This window comes from Trachemys scripta, unplaced genomic scaffold (assembly GCF_013100865.1).
Source record: "Trachemys scripta elegans isolate TJP31775 unplaced genomic scaffold, CAS_Tse_1.0 scaffold_28, whole genome shotgun sequence".
Classification (NCBI taxonomy): Eukaryota; Metazoa; Chordata; order Testudines; family Emydidae; genus Trachemys; species Trachemys scripta.
Genome location: NW_023260513.1, coordinates 2,076,979 through 2,092,592, shown reverse-complemented (window position 1 = coordinate 2,092,592; position 15,614 = coordinate 2,076,979). Strand labels below are relative to the sequence as shown.

Below are 15,614 nucleotides of genomic sequence, written 5' to 3'. Positions count from 1 at the left end.
CAGCCATGCATGCGGCGCGCGCACACACCTAACTGGAATAGATATGAGCAACACATCTCGAAGAACAACAGTTACAAAAAGGGTGAGTAACTGTTTTTAATTCGAGTTGTGTTGCTTATGTCCATTCCACATCCCTCCCTCCTTCCCCTCTGTTGGAGTTCTATGGCAAGAAGGAACTGAGGGTGGGGGGAGCGCGCAGCACCCCTTATACTGCGCCATAGAGGCGCCACTCCAGGGATCGCTAGGGGAGCTCCTCTACAGGTACTGCTGGGGAAAATCTTCCGGCATTGTGCACGTGGCGAGCATGCACACGTATTGTGGAATGGACATGAGCAACACATCGCGAAGAACACCAGTTACGGAAAAGGTAACTGCCTTTTTCGGCAATTTAAACCTCTCAGGTTTTTCCTTGCAGGCAGATGCATTCATATGCTTCTGGCCTGGGTGCTGCTGCTAGTCATCACATAGGATTAAAGTAGTCAAACAAACAACCTCTTGCATCACAGCCAGTGATTTTTTGGACCTCGGTGGTTCAGGAGCAAATTAGTGATCAACATTACCCCAAAAGAGCCGCAGTCGCGTGAATCCATTGTTTCATTTACTATAGTACTAATCATACTTAAACATTTCCCCATCATACTGTTTATATTATTCTCACAGCAAATAAGGTAATATCTTAGTGCAAGTTGATGACTTAGTTGGTTAATAACATAGTAAAAGCATCCTGCTTGGTTATTAAGTTAGATTGGTTAATCATTAAATCACACAGTTATAATATCGTGTGCTGCAAAGAGCACCAGGAGACATGCTATAAACAGCCACTTGCAGTTTAAGAGGCACAGTCTGAGTGTCACTGGTCTACACTACCTATTGGTGTAGGTAGCATCCTCACTAAGTGCCACAGCACTGTAACTGTAGAGATGCCCATAGGGTTACCATATTTTGAGCCTCCAAAAGGAGGACACTCTACGGGGCCCCGCCCATGCCCCAACTCCGCCCCCTCCCCTGCTTCCCATGAACATTTGATTCGCGGGAAGCCTGAAGCAGGTAAAAGAGGGGAGTGTGGGGGGAAGAGGCGCGGCCCAGGCTGGCGCGCCCCCCCCCCCCCAGCGTTTCCAGCCTGGGTCGGCTCAGACCCTGGGGTGCCGGCCCCCGGCCGAGCACCCCCGGCCCACCCAGCACGGCCAGGCCCTAGCCCGGCCCCCTGGCCGAGTACCCCCCGGCCCGCTCAGCACCCCCCCCCCCGCCCCCCCGGCCCCCCCCCCCCGGCACCCCCCGGCACCGCCGGCCCTCGGCGCCCCCAGCCCCCGACACCGCCGGCACTCGGCACTGCCGTCCCCCTGCCCTCAGCGGCCCCCGGCACCCCCGCCCCTGGCCCAGCATGTCCCGATTTTCCCGGCCGTGTCCGGCTTTTTGGGATTTCCCCCCGGACGGGGATTTGGAGCCCCAAAAGCCGGACATGTCCGGGAAAATCCGGACGTATGGTAACCCTAGATGCCCAAAGCTTCAAAAAACAAATTAGAAAATGTTTAATAGGGCCTGGGCTTTTTTTGTTCGTTTGATTTCCCAGAAAAATATGAGCCCCTGAGAGATGTAGTTATACTATTGCATGGGACTGGAGTCTTAAACAGCACCCTCAGTAACATCTGCTGAAGCCACTGCCCTTGCAGGATGGTGCATCTCAGCACCCGCTTCCCAGGGCTGTGTTCTAGCTGATATGAAGTATTGAGCTGCTAAGGAGACTTGATTCAGTAAAACATTTTACATAGACCCCTTCCAAAAATTGTAATAGTCACACATGTTACTTATTCCACAGTATGTCCCAATGGAGGGGTATCTTCCCCCCCCCCCCCATTCTCCCGCAATCTCTATTCCCTCCCCAGGGGTTCCTTAGGCCAGTGTCTCTTCACCCCACATCGGTTCCTCGCCCAGCCCTGTGGGCAGGGGACAAGGCTGCCAAAGCCACTCCCAGCAAGCCTAGGTTGGCATCTGTGGGTATGTAATCGCCTGTTCATTTCCTGAAGTGTTCCGGTGCTTGTTTGGGGGCTTTTTGCGGGGGGGGGGGGGGGGGTTTTTTTTTTTTTTTTTATTTCCCGCCGTCGGAGCACGTGATTGGCTCCCGGTTGCACAACCTGCTTTTAAAAGCCGTTTGCTGAATGCTGCTGCCTCCGTTTTCCGTTTCGCTTTCGGCTTCCACCTGGGGCTGCCCAGCCCACGGGCAGGGGGCGTGGCTTCACGCTACTTGCGGCATTCGTCCCATCCAATCAGCGGCTCCCCCTAGTGTCTTCCACCCAATCACAGGCCCGTCCGAGGCTTCGTCTGGTTCGCCCTTCCTCTTTGACCACGCCCCGAGGTGACGTCTATTAAACTCTCCCCCGCGTGACTCACTTAACGGTTTTTAACCCCCGCAGCCAATGGGCCGCAGCGCGTTTTTCAAAAAAAAAAAAAAAAGAAAAGAAAAGAAAAGAGTGGCGGCCCCTGATTGGTCAATAGTGGAAGGGCGAAGGGGATTGGTCCTGCCCGGGCAATTTGAATTCAGAGCAAAGCGCCGGTTTGTAGCTTTCCCCGTCTCCTCGCTGCTGCCGGTGGAGACGCGCTGGCGGCCGGTTCGGCTCCGGTTTTCCTGCGGAACCTCCTCGCTCTAGGGGCGGACCCGGATTACGCGCCCACAGCCCGACCCCGTAGCGCTTCGCTCAGGTGAGGCGGCGGCGGCGGGGGGCGGGCGGGTCCTGGTGCCTTTTTCAAGTAAACGGTTCAAATATGGGAAAAGACACTGTAAGCAATTGTAGGAAGAGAAGGACCTAAAACACTGGATCATCCCTGTGGTTGGGGATGTTGGTCTGGATGGCTGCAAATTCTGTAAATGTGCCCTTATGTCCACCATGTAGATCTTGTGCAGCATATAAAGACGGAGAAGCAGAAGATAAATCCTGTTTTCATTTTTTTTCTCAATGTGCTTGACTGACTTTGGGGTTAGTATGGCTCCCAGCAGGCTTAACACTGCTGTTTTTAGTGCATCGGGTTGAACTGAAAGTGGTTTGCTTTTATGGCATGCCACGCAGATATGCGAGATATGGATTATTTGGAGGACATCAACTCAACCTTGGAGAAGGACATCAAGTAGCTCTGGTCCTGCACATTCTCCGATTTCCTGAAGGATAGAGGTGACTCTGCTTAACTACGCTGAGAGCTGCAGCGTACTGAAGACCGTACCTATGCCAACAGGAGAGCTTCTCCCATGGGTGTAGATATTCCCCCGTCCCAAGAGGTGCTAGCTGTGTCAACAGGAGGGCTTCATAGCACTGTCTACACCGGGAGATCAGCCTGTATAACTGCATCCCTCAGGGGTGTGCATTTTCCACACCCCTGAGTGACACACTTATACTGACAACTTTGTAATGGGAGACCAGGGCTCCGACTATTTTCTCAAGGATGAAAGCGCTGATATTGCTGTGATTGGGCAGCTGTGTCGTCATTTGATACTTCAGTAGTTACAGAAAATTGTTGCAATGTTTCTTGGTTTACTTACCTTGGAGGACCGGACAGCTTAAGCCATTTCTGAAGCCTTTCTTCACTTTCTTAAGAACATAAGCTTAAAGTTTGGCAAGGGTATCTGAATTGGATCAGAGAGTTGCAGTCTTATGGTGGGAAGGAACAATTCTGGGTACATTAAACTTCGGGAGAGAAATGAAAGTCTTGTCCTATGGAAGTGTTTGCCACTCCACACAGCTGTGTGAGAGAAAGGCAGTTGCCCGACGTTTGTAGACCTCCATTGCAGACTCCTACAACTGGTTTTCCCAAAGCACTCTCCCTTGACGTATGTATGCCAAATTGTATAGAACAATCAACTGTGGAGTGCAGCCTCTGAAGCTTAGCCACCTGCTGTTAGATTCTGTATATCGTTCTGTTGTGTTTCATCAGGGGGATGAATTGAAGTTGCACTTTCAAGTTAATCACGGATGATGAGCATTGCTACAATGTAGATCTCTTGTATCTAATGAGAGGAGCAGCAAAGCTTTCCTGGATTTTGTGGTGTCTGCCTTGTAGCAATTCCACAAACTGACTAAAGTATTCCAAATGGATACAGGAAACCCATTCAGGATGTTAGTCTCTTTCTGTGCTCTTTAGGTCATTAGTTGCCAGATTTCTGAAGCCCACTTGTGTGACCATATCTGATCAGATCACCAAGTATCCTAGTACTTGTAACATCCTGAGTTGGCACACAAGGCTGAGGTTGAGGCTTTCAAAGCAAGTTTAGGGGATCTGGTTACATAATTTTTGTTTTTCAGTAGTGCCTACGTGACCCAAGTAACTGGTTAGGGCTCTATTTGAATGAGGATATGTCCAAATCTCAATTTCACAGCTGGGCTCCCTTCTACAAGACCCTTTTGGAGGATGATGGGATATTCCTGAGACTGGCATCTGTCCTGTTCCTTATTAGTGGCAAAAACTTCCCTACACAATCCCCTCTTTTCACTGCATTTACCTTTCAGGCAAGGGGGAATCCCTTTGAAATTGAATTTCCCTTAAGATGATGTATAGGGAAGATAAAACAGGAAGGAACCATATTTCTCTCTCCGTCTTCCCCAGGTGAAGTGCCCATTGAGACTAGAGAGCAAACAACTTGACTTCTAAAGTAGCAGCTGACTTGTATGTTGCTGGGGAGGAGAAACTGATTTTATTTTTTCCTGAAAGGAGGATGGTCCCCAGGACTCCTGAGTTCTTTCCCCAGATGTGGGGGAGTGAGGTCTGGTGGTCAGAGGACACATTTGAAACCCAGCTTGGGGGGAGTTTTTTTATAATAGTTAAAACAGTGGACTGAGTCAGGTTGCCTGGGTTCTATTCCTAGGTCTGCTACTGACTGATTATGTGAACATAGCAGGTGTTGCTTACTGCTAGAGCCCTGCACAGATAGAAAATTTGTATCCACATCCATCTGTGATATGCAAACATGGTCCGTGGATATCAAGCAGATATCCACAGATTTGCAGGGCTCTAATTTATTGTCTCTACTGTAAATTCAGCTTCTGAAATGGATGTAAGCATCCTCACCATGCTTTGGAAAGCATCTTCAGATTTATTGTGGGCTACTTGAATTGATCCTCAGGAACTTTGCTTAGTAACCTTGTTACTTCCTTTTGCAGGAACATCCCTTCAGTGAATAGACAGACTGAGCACTTACTGATTAGATAAGTATTATCCGTGTCCTCCCTCTTGCTCAAACAGAAATTTTAAGCTGTCTTGATTCTCTATTATATCATTGAATCCTCTAAAGAATCATTCTGCTTTCTCTCCTCAGATTATCTCCGAGACCACCTCCATTACTCATCCCAACAAATGATTATCAGCCTATCTGATAGGGAGGGATCAAGAATCACAAACAGGTCCTCTTAATTAATTAGCCTCTTAGAGTGGGCAACTCTAAGGGCAACTGTAAGGGCAACTCCCACCTGTGTGTGTGTGTGTGTGTGTGTGTGTTCACTTCTATGCATCCAAAGAAGTGAGCTGTAGCCCATGAAAGCTTATGCTCAAATAAATTTGTTAGTCTCTAAGGTGTCACAAGTACTCCTGTTTTTTAAGTCAGGAGAGAGGCTTGGTCAAGAATCAGAGGTGGGCAAACTACGGCCTGCAGGCCACATCCAGCCCATGGGACCCTCCTGCCTAGCCCCTGGTCCAGGAGGCTAGCCCCCGGCCCTTCTCTAGCTGTCCTCACTGCACCACCGGCGCAATGCTCTGGGCAGCAGGGCTGCAAGCTCCTGAGGCAACGCAGCCTGACCCGGTGCTCTGTGCTGCATGTAGCGTGGCTGGCTCCAGCCAGGCAGCACAGCTGCCTATCCTGGTGCTCTGGGTGGTGCGGCTGTAGCGCCACCGTTGCTCCAGGCAGTGTGGTAAGCGGGCAGGGAGCAGGGGGGGTTGGGTAGAGGGCAGGGAGGGTTGGGGGGGGGGGGGGGGGGCAGGGGGGGGGGGGGGGGGGGGGGAGATCATGCGCTGGGCCACACCTAGCTGTTTGGGGATTCTTCAAAGGGAGTGGGGAGAGTGACAAGATGTGTCTCTGTAGCTCCAGACAAGAGGACCAAAAGTGAACAGACCCAGCCTGAAGCAGCCAACTGGAGACACCCCAGGACAGGAGCCAGGAGGAGCACCGTGCCAGGGAGGAACTACCTGAGAAGGACAAACGGGAGCTGGACCCAGTATCTCTGTTACGAAGAGTTCTATGGGGTGGTGAGTACTGGGGTTTATTACCTTGCATTGGGAATAAGGAGGGAGGCTGGAGCTAGCCAAGTGAGGAGGTTGTTGCTCTGTGTTGGTTTGCAGAGAGTGACAGAAGTGGGCACTGGAGGGGCTTGGGGAAAGTTTACTGGTGCTGAAGATGACCAGGAGCACACAAGACTCATTGCTGGACTAGAACTCTGCCCAGAATTCCAAAACTCTTGAGTGTAGACTCATTGCTTGGTGTTTAACCTCTCGTTTTGTGGTACCACTGGGCCTGTAGGGCCTAGTGTTGGATGTAACCCTGTTTTTATTGCTCCCCTGCCCCATTTTTCTCCATTCAATCCCTCTGGAAATAATGCAGTTTCCTATACCCATTGTACTATTCTGGTATGCATGCATGTGTACATTCATTTTGTGTGTGGGGGGTGGGTTGGAACAGGCGTCTCCTGGGTAGAAGGGAGTTTCACTGCTGCGTTCCTCTGTGCGCCTTTTCTTGGCTTGGCTAGGAGGGTGCTAAAGTCACATAGATATTTAAATAGGCCTGATTTAAGCTCTTACCCTGCAAACATTTAATCATGTGCTTAAATTTATGGGCATAATTGAAGTCAAGGGGACTATTTACTAGATAATTAACTTTTTGCTGGTGACTTGTGTCAAGCTGCATTAGGATGGTAACTGGAATTTAATTAAAACACACAAAACCGCATATAAAATGTATTTTTTTTTAAACAATCTTGTCCCCAGACAAGCCCCTCGAGCCCTTTATACAGTACATGACCTATTGTGCTTAAAATAAAGTTTGAGAGATTAGGGCCCTATTTAGGTACCAAAGTGGGAGCTGTTGTGTGCAAAACTATTTTGAAAAATATGTAGATAGGCATATACAATTGAAAGAAATCCTAATGATTGAAATTGTTAGCTCCTAGAGGTCCCAATTGAGAGAGGAGTTTTATTGTGCTAGGTCCTGTATATTTTTTTCTTTTTAAAGGTTTTTTGAAAATCATTGGAGATGTTGAGCAGACCTTTATCATGTTGGCCAAGATTTTTCAAAGGTGGCTTGTGACTCTGAGACATCTAAAAGAAGCCTGACTTTTTTCACACAGTGCTAAGCTTGTTTTTCAGAGGATGGGTGCGCTATATCTGGAGCTGGGCACCCACATTCACTAGCCACTTTTGAAAACCTTGGCCTTAACTTTGAAAAGTTGCGTAAGAGATTAAGAGTATGTGCATCTTAAGCAAATTTAACTGACATTTTAAGGTTTTTTGACAAATATCAGAAAACTTTATTTCACAGATGTTAAAGTAGGAGGCCAGATTTAAAGGGAGCGAACCCCATTCCAAATCTCTCACCTGCCCTGACCACTGAAGATGAGGGGACAAATCCTTAGCTGATATAAATTCAGAGCTCTATTATATTCAGTAAAGCTCTGATAACACTGCTCTACAGCCAAAATGCTTCTGAAATAAATGTAGTCAAACTTTACTAATTCTGGGTCACTGAGAACAAAAATGATGCTTAAAATTGTTGATTGGCTCTAGTTTTCAAGATATGCTATTGGGTCAGTATATACGACCCTTGACTTGGGAATGGCGGAGGATAAGTGACTTATAAAGGGAAGGGATCTCAATTTAAACCAGAAATGACTAAAATACATCTTTGACTGGATCTATGAATAAATCTATGACTGGGTTTGGACAGTACTTGCTTTTTAGGCAAAACAATGAATGATGCAGTCTGAAGCTGGTATTGCGTCATACATGATATGAATTGCATCGTGTTATTCCTAGAAGTCATGGATGATGCAATCATAACGAAGCTTACATCACTCTGCTGAACAAATTGTCCTATATCAGCTCTAGAAATCATACAGTGTCATGCTCTTATTTGTCAGTGTTTGATTTTTGCAAAGGGACACATTTCTGTTTAGCCAAAGTGAGCAGAGATGCCTCGTACTTGTGTGAACAATGCAGATAACTTCTGCTATGTTTGTGGTGAAGTGACTTTTGCATCACAAAAGCGCAGTATAACCACTGTGGTTAAGAAAGCCTATCTCCTTTATTTTGGCTGCAAAATTGGAGATCAGGACAAGAGGTGGGCCCCACACATATGCTGCAACACTTGTGCAACAAATCTTCGCCAGTGGTTGAACAGGAAAAGGAAATCTATGCCATTTGGAGAGAGCCAACAGATCATACCAGCAATTGTTACTTCTGCATGGTGCCTCCAGTTGGGAAAGGTGTGTCAAAGAAGAAAAAGTTGACTGTGCATTATCCAAACATTCCATCAGCTATACGCCCAGTACCCTACGGAGAAGGACTGCCGGTTCCTGATGTACCAGAATCATTCTCACTTGAGTCAGACGAGGAAGAGGATGAAACTTCTGGTCCTGAACCATCAATGTCACAGGACCCACACTTTCTCCTATCCTCCTCCTCTGAACCACACCTCCTAACTCAAGGTGAACTGAATGACCTTGTCAGGGATTTGGAACTACCCAAGAGTAAGGCAGAGCTGTTGGGCTCCAGATTACAGCAGTGGAATCTCCTGGCAGGTGACGTTAGGGTTTCCATGTTCCGTGACCGTCAAAAGGATCTTGTCCCATTCTTCTTCAGGGAAGGTGATCTTGTAGCCTGCAACAACATCGATGGTGTGATGGCAGCCTCAACATCGTTCACGATCCAGATGAGTGGAGACTGTTCATTGATTCATCGAAGACTAGTCTTAAAGCTGTTTTACTGCATAATGGCAATGTTTTGCCATCAATTCCAGTTGGTCATGCAGTCCATATGAAGGAAACCTATGACAACATGAAACAACTTTTGAGGTGCATAAACTATGACCAACATCAGTGGCAGCTTTGTGGCGATTTGAAGGTTGTTGCTCTCTTGCTTGGTCTGTAGACTGGATACACAAAATACTGCTGTTTTCTCTGCGAATGGGATAGTCGTGCAAGAGATTCCCACTACATCAAGAAAGATTGGCCACTCCGACAGTCATTGGAGCCTGGGAGGAAAAGTGTTCAGCATCCACCACTTGTTGAATCAAGGAAGATTTTATTACCACCCTTACACATCAAGCTGGGTCTGATGAAGAACTTTGTCAAGGCCATTGACAAAACACAAGTAGCTTTCAAGTACCTCCGTGGAAAATTTCTAAGGTTAAGTGAAGCTAAGATAAAGGAAGGTGTCTTTGTTGGTCCTCAGATTCATGAACTTCTTCGAGATGATGCATTTGACCATGCACTGCATGGCAAGGAAAAGACTGCATGGAAAACCTTCCAGTTAGTGGCAATAAATTTGCTCGGAAACAACAAGGCAGACAACTACAGGTTGTTTGTGGAAAACCTCCTCAAGGCATACAAAAGCCTTGGTTGCAACATGTCACTACAGATACATTTTTTGCACTCTCATCTAGATTTTTTTTTTCCCACCGAACTGTGGAGCAGTGAGCGACGAGCACGACGAGTGATTTCACCAGGACATTGCAACAATGGAGAAACACTATCAGGGCAAATGGAGCCCATCAATGCTTGCAGACTATTGCTGAACAGTGACAAGAGATGCTCCATTTAATGAATACAAGAGACAAGCCAAGAAGCGCTGAGTAGACACTGAATAGGACTAAACTAGGTACAGAATAGTTTTTTGCCTTTTGTTTCATAATAAATGTTATTTATATAACCTTTTTGCTGATTTTTAAAGTGTTGCATAAACAGGACAGGTGAAATATCATGTAAAGCAACCATAAACCCATGAAAAGACCCAGGTTTACAATTTATGATTAAAACTATCTACACAATATACATAGACATAAAATGTAAAAACTTAAATATCTTTGGCTACTGTTTCTATCAGTTGTTTAAATTGTCATATTTGAATTCAGCACATCAAAATACATAGCACATTTTTATCTCTGAAGCAGATGACTTCTCAAAAATTGTAGACCAGTGTAATTTAATCATCAGAGGATCCCCTGCTCAGATTTCTGGAAGAGATCAGCTTCTATGAACATGTGAGAGCTATTGCGTGCTGAGACTTTTTGAGAACATAGGCCCAGATTGTCAAAGGTATTTCATTCCCATTGAAATCAATAGGTGGCAGGAGCCTGTGAGTACCTCTTGAGGATCTGGGCCATAAGCAGTTATTGAGGGCTGATCTAAAATACAGACATTGGACTTGTTTTATTTAAAATCGCTGTGTGGACAAGCTCAGCCCAGGACAGGACCTCAAGGACATCAACCTCACTTCATTCTAAGAGAATGAGTTGCCTTTTAAAAAGCAATCGAACTGCCTCTGGCTCAATAAGCTGTGTTAGAGGGGTCTTGTCTTCACTGGAAAGGAATGTGTACTACCAACTCGAGTTAGCTAAGGTGTGGTGCACCCCAAGGGAACACTAGGCAGTCTAGTTTCAGTACAAGAGAGTAGATGCAGGTAAACCCTAGGCTAGGATCAGATCCTTAAAAGGTTCTTATAGGCCTGACTCACTGAAATCACTGGGAGGTTGGGGCTTAGACTCCTCCATGGTCTGACTCGACCTGCGCATTGCAAGCTGACAGCTCCTCACCAGGCTCCTATGTAATGGTAGCTCAGTCAATGCCCCTCACGCTGTCCAAAGCCTGGTCTACACCTAGTGCTTAGGACTGTGCAGTTATTTGGGAAGGCCTCAGGATAGGGCTTGCTGGATGTTTTCCACTGGCAGTTAAGCCGAGGTCCTGTCCTGGGCTGAAATATCTTGAATCCAGCCATTTCCTGGTCTCTATTTTCTCCTTGGCTGGGCTGCTGCCGCTTCCTGACTTGGCACAGGAAGATTTCCCTCAGCAATCAGTAAGAAGAAAGTGTCTCACTAATCCCTAGCTCTTCTGCTTATCTTTGTATAGCGCTACCCATTGTTAGTTAAATAGTCCTAACTTAGTTGTTAATTGTAGTCTTTAGCGGTTTGGGGGAGGGGAGTCCCCTCCAACACACACCCCGTGGGGCTCCAGGTCATGCTGTCCCAGGGCTTTAAACACTGTAGTTCCTGTGCCAAGCCTATGCCTATGGGTGACACCCCTACACACAAACACTACTCTTGCCTCCGGTGTCTGGGAGAAGCCCATCAGTCGGACAAGTGCAAGATCTGCAAAGCCTTCAAGCCTTGCACCCGGAAAGAGAGGGACATTTGCCTAAAGCAACTCCTGATGGAGTCAGCCCTCTGTCCGCAGCAGGACCCGGCCCCGAGCGCCTCGGTGCAGAGTATTCCTCTGGCAGTGCCATCCGTGGTACCAAGAAAGGACGCGGCACACCTACCCAGGGCTGGTGATCTCCCGGGCCCCAGAAGTGTTCTCCCTGGCACCGCTCTTATTCACCGGTTGCCTGTAAGAAACAGGCCAAGGGGAAGTCATCTTCTCCTCCCCCAACTCTCTTCCCTCCCCCTCCCATCCCAGCAGCTTGCCATGGACACTGCACCCCCAGCAGGGGACGGTGCAGGGAATGGACCTATGGCTGACGGACCTTCAGGCCAGCACAATCCTGGACTCACCGTGGCTGCAGGTGCGGGAGGTCATGATGCCTTCTGCTCTGGACATCTTTGAAGCTGCTAGGGTGCTCACTGAGATGACAGTGCCCAAGTCTCCAAACTCAAGGCCTCCACTCCCTCGAGCCACAGCACCGTCCAGAGGCAAGCCAGCCATGTTCAGACAGTCTGCCCCCAACCAGGATCTCTGCGCTGCTCTGAGTCCTGAAGCCACCCTGAGTCCCGCCCTGCGCCAGTCTGACTCGGGGCACAGGTCTGACTCGCGGCACTGGTCTCGCAGCCCTGACCCTCAGAGCCGCTTCTGCTCGAGGTGGTTGTTGACAGATAGGTTGTGGTCCTGCTTGAGATCCAGGTCCTGCTCTGTGACCTTGCAGCACCGTTCCCCAACGTGGCGCCGTTCCCCATCCGTGCTCACAGCACCAATCCCCGCTTCGACGCTGTCCTTGATTGTGGCACCGCTCTACATCACAGCACTGCTCCCCACCCAGCGAGACTCCACGTCACAGCACCACTTTACCTCCCAGCACCACTCCACATCCCACCATCGTTCCCTGCAGCGGCACCACCCTGCACTGCAGCACCGGTCACCATCCAGACCTCCCTACCCTTCACGGCACCTGTCCCATCCATCAGAGGAGGATGCCTCCCTGGTGCAGTCTTGCACCACTCCCCCTTAGCCGTCCCACTTGAGATCGCCCGCCCTCAGATTAGGCAGGGCATCGGAGGCGCCCAGATCAGGGTCGGGGAGCCTAAGGCAGGATGCTTCAGTGCCCCAGTGGCAATTCTGGACCCCTTGGGTGTACTGTCAAGCCCAAGGTGCCCCTCCTGGTGTCCTTCAATCTTCCCGTTCAGGGTCTCGCCTCCCCGAGGCAACCCTTAGCCGCCCGTCTCAGGATCCACCACAGAACCCTGACCCAACCCCACATCCCCCAGTTGAGGCTATACCCAGTGTTTGGGAGGACCTGGGCCCTGAGGATCAAGAGGCCATCACGGAACCGGTCCTGCCGGTGGCTTCTTCCTCGTCGTCCCCTGATGAGGCGGCGGTTGGCAATTTCACATCTGGACTATCACCCATGGACTACAAAGCCCTGCAGGAGCTCCTCAGGGTGGCCCTGAATATGAAACTCAAAGTGGTTGAGAAGGAGGACCCTGTGGTGGACATCCTGGCACCAGAGGGGCCCTCTTGGATTGCCGCACCCATTCTAAAGACCATTCAGTCTAACACCAACACTACTTGGCAAATACCTGCCTTCATTTCCCCCTATGGTCAAAGGGGCTGAGCATAAATACTTTGTCCCTACTAAAGGATATGAGTATCTGTTCATCCACCTTCCGGCGAATGAGAGAGAGGCAGGATCAGCAGGCCCCCGCACCCAAATCAAGAGCCACTAAACACCTTGATTTCTTTGGAAGAAAAGATTATTCTACAGGGGGTCTCTCTCTCTCTTTTTCTCTCAGGATCGCTAATCAACTTGTGATCCTGACCAGATTTAACTGCAACTCATGGTCTGCAATCCTAAAGTTCAAAGAGCTTCTCCTTTGAGTCATGATCAGAATTGGGGGGGCCATTGCCGAAAAGGGCGGAGCTGTCGCCTGGACTTCCCTCCAGGGCTCCCTAGTATCGCAATGAGGCGCAACGCCTGACTCCTATCCTCTGGTCTTTCCCTGGTGGTTCAGCAAACTATTCAGGACCTTTCCTGCGAGGGCCAGGGCCTGTTTGCTGAGCAGACAAACTCCAAACTGCATAGTCTGAAGGACTCCTAGAACACCATTAAATCCCTTGGCATGCACACTTTGTCGACCCAAAGGAAGCTTTTTAAACCGCAGACCACCCAGCAACTGTCTCTTTTCTCCGCCTTCCCTCTCCTCCTCCTCTTCCCCCCCCTCCCCCCCCCAGGCCCAGACAGGACTTCTTCCATAAGAGAAACAGATATACTTGGCATAGGCTGTTGCGCCCTCCCTCTGGGCAGGGCCAGGAGCACCCCAAGCCCCCTCTGGGTCCTAAGCACCCCTTTTTGAAGATGTGTACAAGGACAGGTTGGCCAGGTTGTGGACTGGTAGACATCCTCCTTTCCTGAACTGTCTCGCCCGCTTCTACTGTGCATGGCCCCTTATTATGTCAGACTGGTGGGTGCTCCGCACAGTAGAGGTGGGTTATTCTATTCACTTCTGCTCCTTCCTGCCCTCCCATCCCCCTTGCCTGTCTCTCTTCAGGGACCCCTCTCACAAGCAACTTCTCGTTGAGGAGGTCCGGACTCTCCTCACTCTAGAAGCGGTAGAGGGGGTCCCCCAGGAGCTCAAAGGCAAGGGTTCTTCTTTGAGTGATTGCTCATGTACATTCCACAATAGGGGTGTGTGCTTGCCACGTGTACTGGTGCCGGAAGTTTTTTCCCTCAGCAGTACCCATAGGGGACCACCCCTAGCAACCCCTGGAGTGGTGTTGCCATGGCACAGTATAAGGGGTACTGCGCGCTTCCCCCCCACTCTGTTCCTTTTTGCTGCCAGTGCAGGTGCTTTGGAACTGCTCTGCTCCAGCTCTGCTGTAGCTTTCCCTTTTGTACTCTGTTAGTTCACAATTAGTGCCTGTAGTTTTTTTAAAAAAATAAATACACTAAAAAGAAAAGTTTAGTTAGGATTAGTTGAGTGCAACCAGGTTGGGGCATGCCCCAGGCTTTAAGTCATGCAACACTTGCAAACGGCCTATCCCCGTGAGTGATCCACATGTGGACTGTTTACGGTGTCTGGGGGAAACCCATCTCCACGATCGCTGCAAGATTTGCAGATCCTTCAAACTTCGTACCAAAGAACAGGACATTTGGCTCTGAGCCATTCTGATGGAGTTGGCCCTAACCCCAACACAGCTGCACCGCAGTATTGGTGCACGGTGACCTAATGCTGCCTTCCACTAGTTGCCACGGCTGGGCAGCAGATTTGTAGAAATTTTGGTGGTGCTCAGAATCTGCCCCTCCCCCATCTGCCTAAGGCTCTGGGAGGGAGTTTTGGTGGGGGAGGGGGTCTGGGGTGCAAGCTCTGGGAGGAAGGTTGGAGATGGGAGGGAGTTGCAGGCTCCGGGAAGGAGTTTGGGAGCTCGGGGGGAGGGAGGGTAGGTGCTGGGAGGGGGTTGGAGGTGCAGCCCTTACCGGTGGGGACATGGAGTACCGCACCCACATCCTAAACCTCCCCGGAAGAGGCGATCACGGCCCCTCCTCCATCTGTCCCGCAAGAGGACTCTAAAGCTCACCAGGAACTCTTGAAAAGGGTGGCATCAAGTCTCAACCTTCAAGGTGAGGAGGTGAAGGAACCCTCAGCCATCCTCTCTGCTTCAGCACTGGGCAGGGTGGTGTGTCGAACTGGGACTGTTCTTAATGTTAGGGTTACCATTCGTCCGGATTTACCCGGACATGTCCTCCTTTTTGTGCTAAAAATAGCGTCCGGGGGGAATTTGTAAATAACTCAAAATGTCCGGGATTTCCCCCCTCCCCGGCAGAGCAGAGCGAGCGGCTGGGAGGGCTGCAGGAAAGTCCTGGGCTGGACTCCGGAGCAGCTGTAGAGGAGCTCCTCCTCCCTCCCTGCATTCTGAGCCGGCAGCTCCTCCTGCAGCCCAGTGTCCCGGTCCGGCAGCACTGTGCAGGGCCAGGGACCGGGTTTTGTGTTGTGCTGGGGAGCGCAGCCACCTGTCCGGCTCGCACAGAGCCCAACACCCTGTTCTGAGCAGCAGGGTAAGGGGGCCAGGGGGCAGGAGAAGGGGCAGGGAGGTTCTGGAGGGGGCAGTCAAGAAATGGGGGGGGTCGGGAGTTCATGGGGGGCTTTTTGGGGGAGTGGAAAAAGTTTTGGGCAGTCAGGGTACAGGTAGGGGGTAGGGTCCTGGGGGGCAGTTGGGGGGGGGGGG

The 15,614-nt window shown here is 49.8% G+C and overlaps 1 protein-coding gene across 2 annotated transcripts in view; it reads left to right on the top strand.

Annotated features, from left to right (window-relative positions):
• Positions 1–5,140: 5,140 nt before the first annotated feature.
• Positions 5,141–15,614, top strand: part of LOC117870463 (C-type lectin domain family 2 member D-like) — a 20,305-nt gene continuing 9,831 nt past the window's right edge. For both annotated transcript variants that reach the window (XM_034757628.1, XM_034757627.1), the window contains exons 1-2: positions 5,141–5,384; positions 6,059–6,222. The gene's annotated coding sequence lies outside the window, so the exon portion shown is untranslated. The remainder of the gene's footprint in view (positions 5,385–6,058; positions 6,223–15,614) is intronic.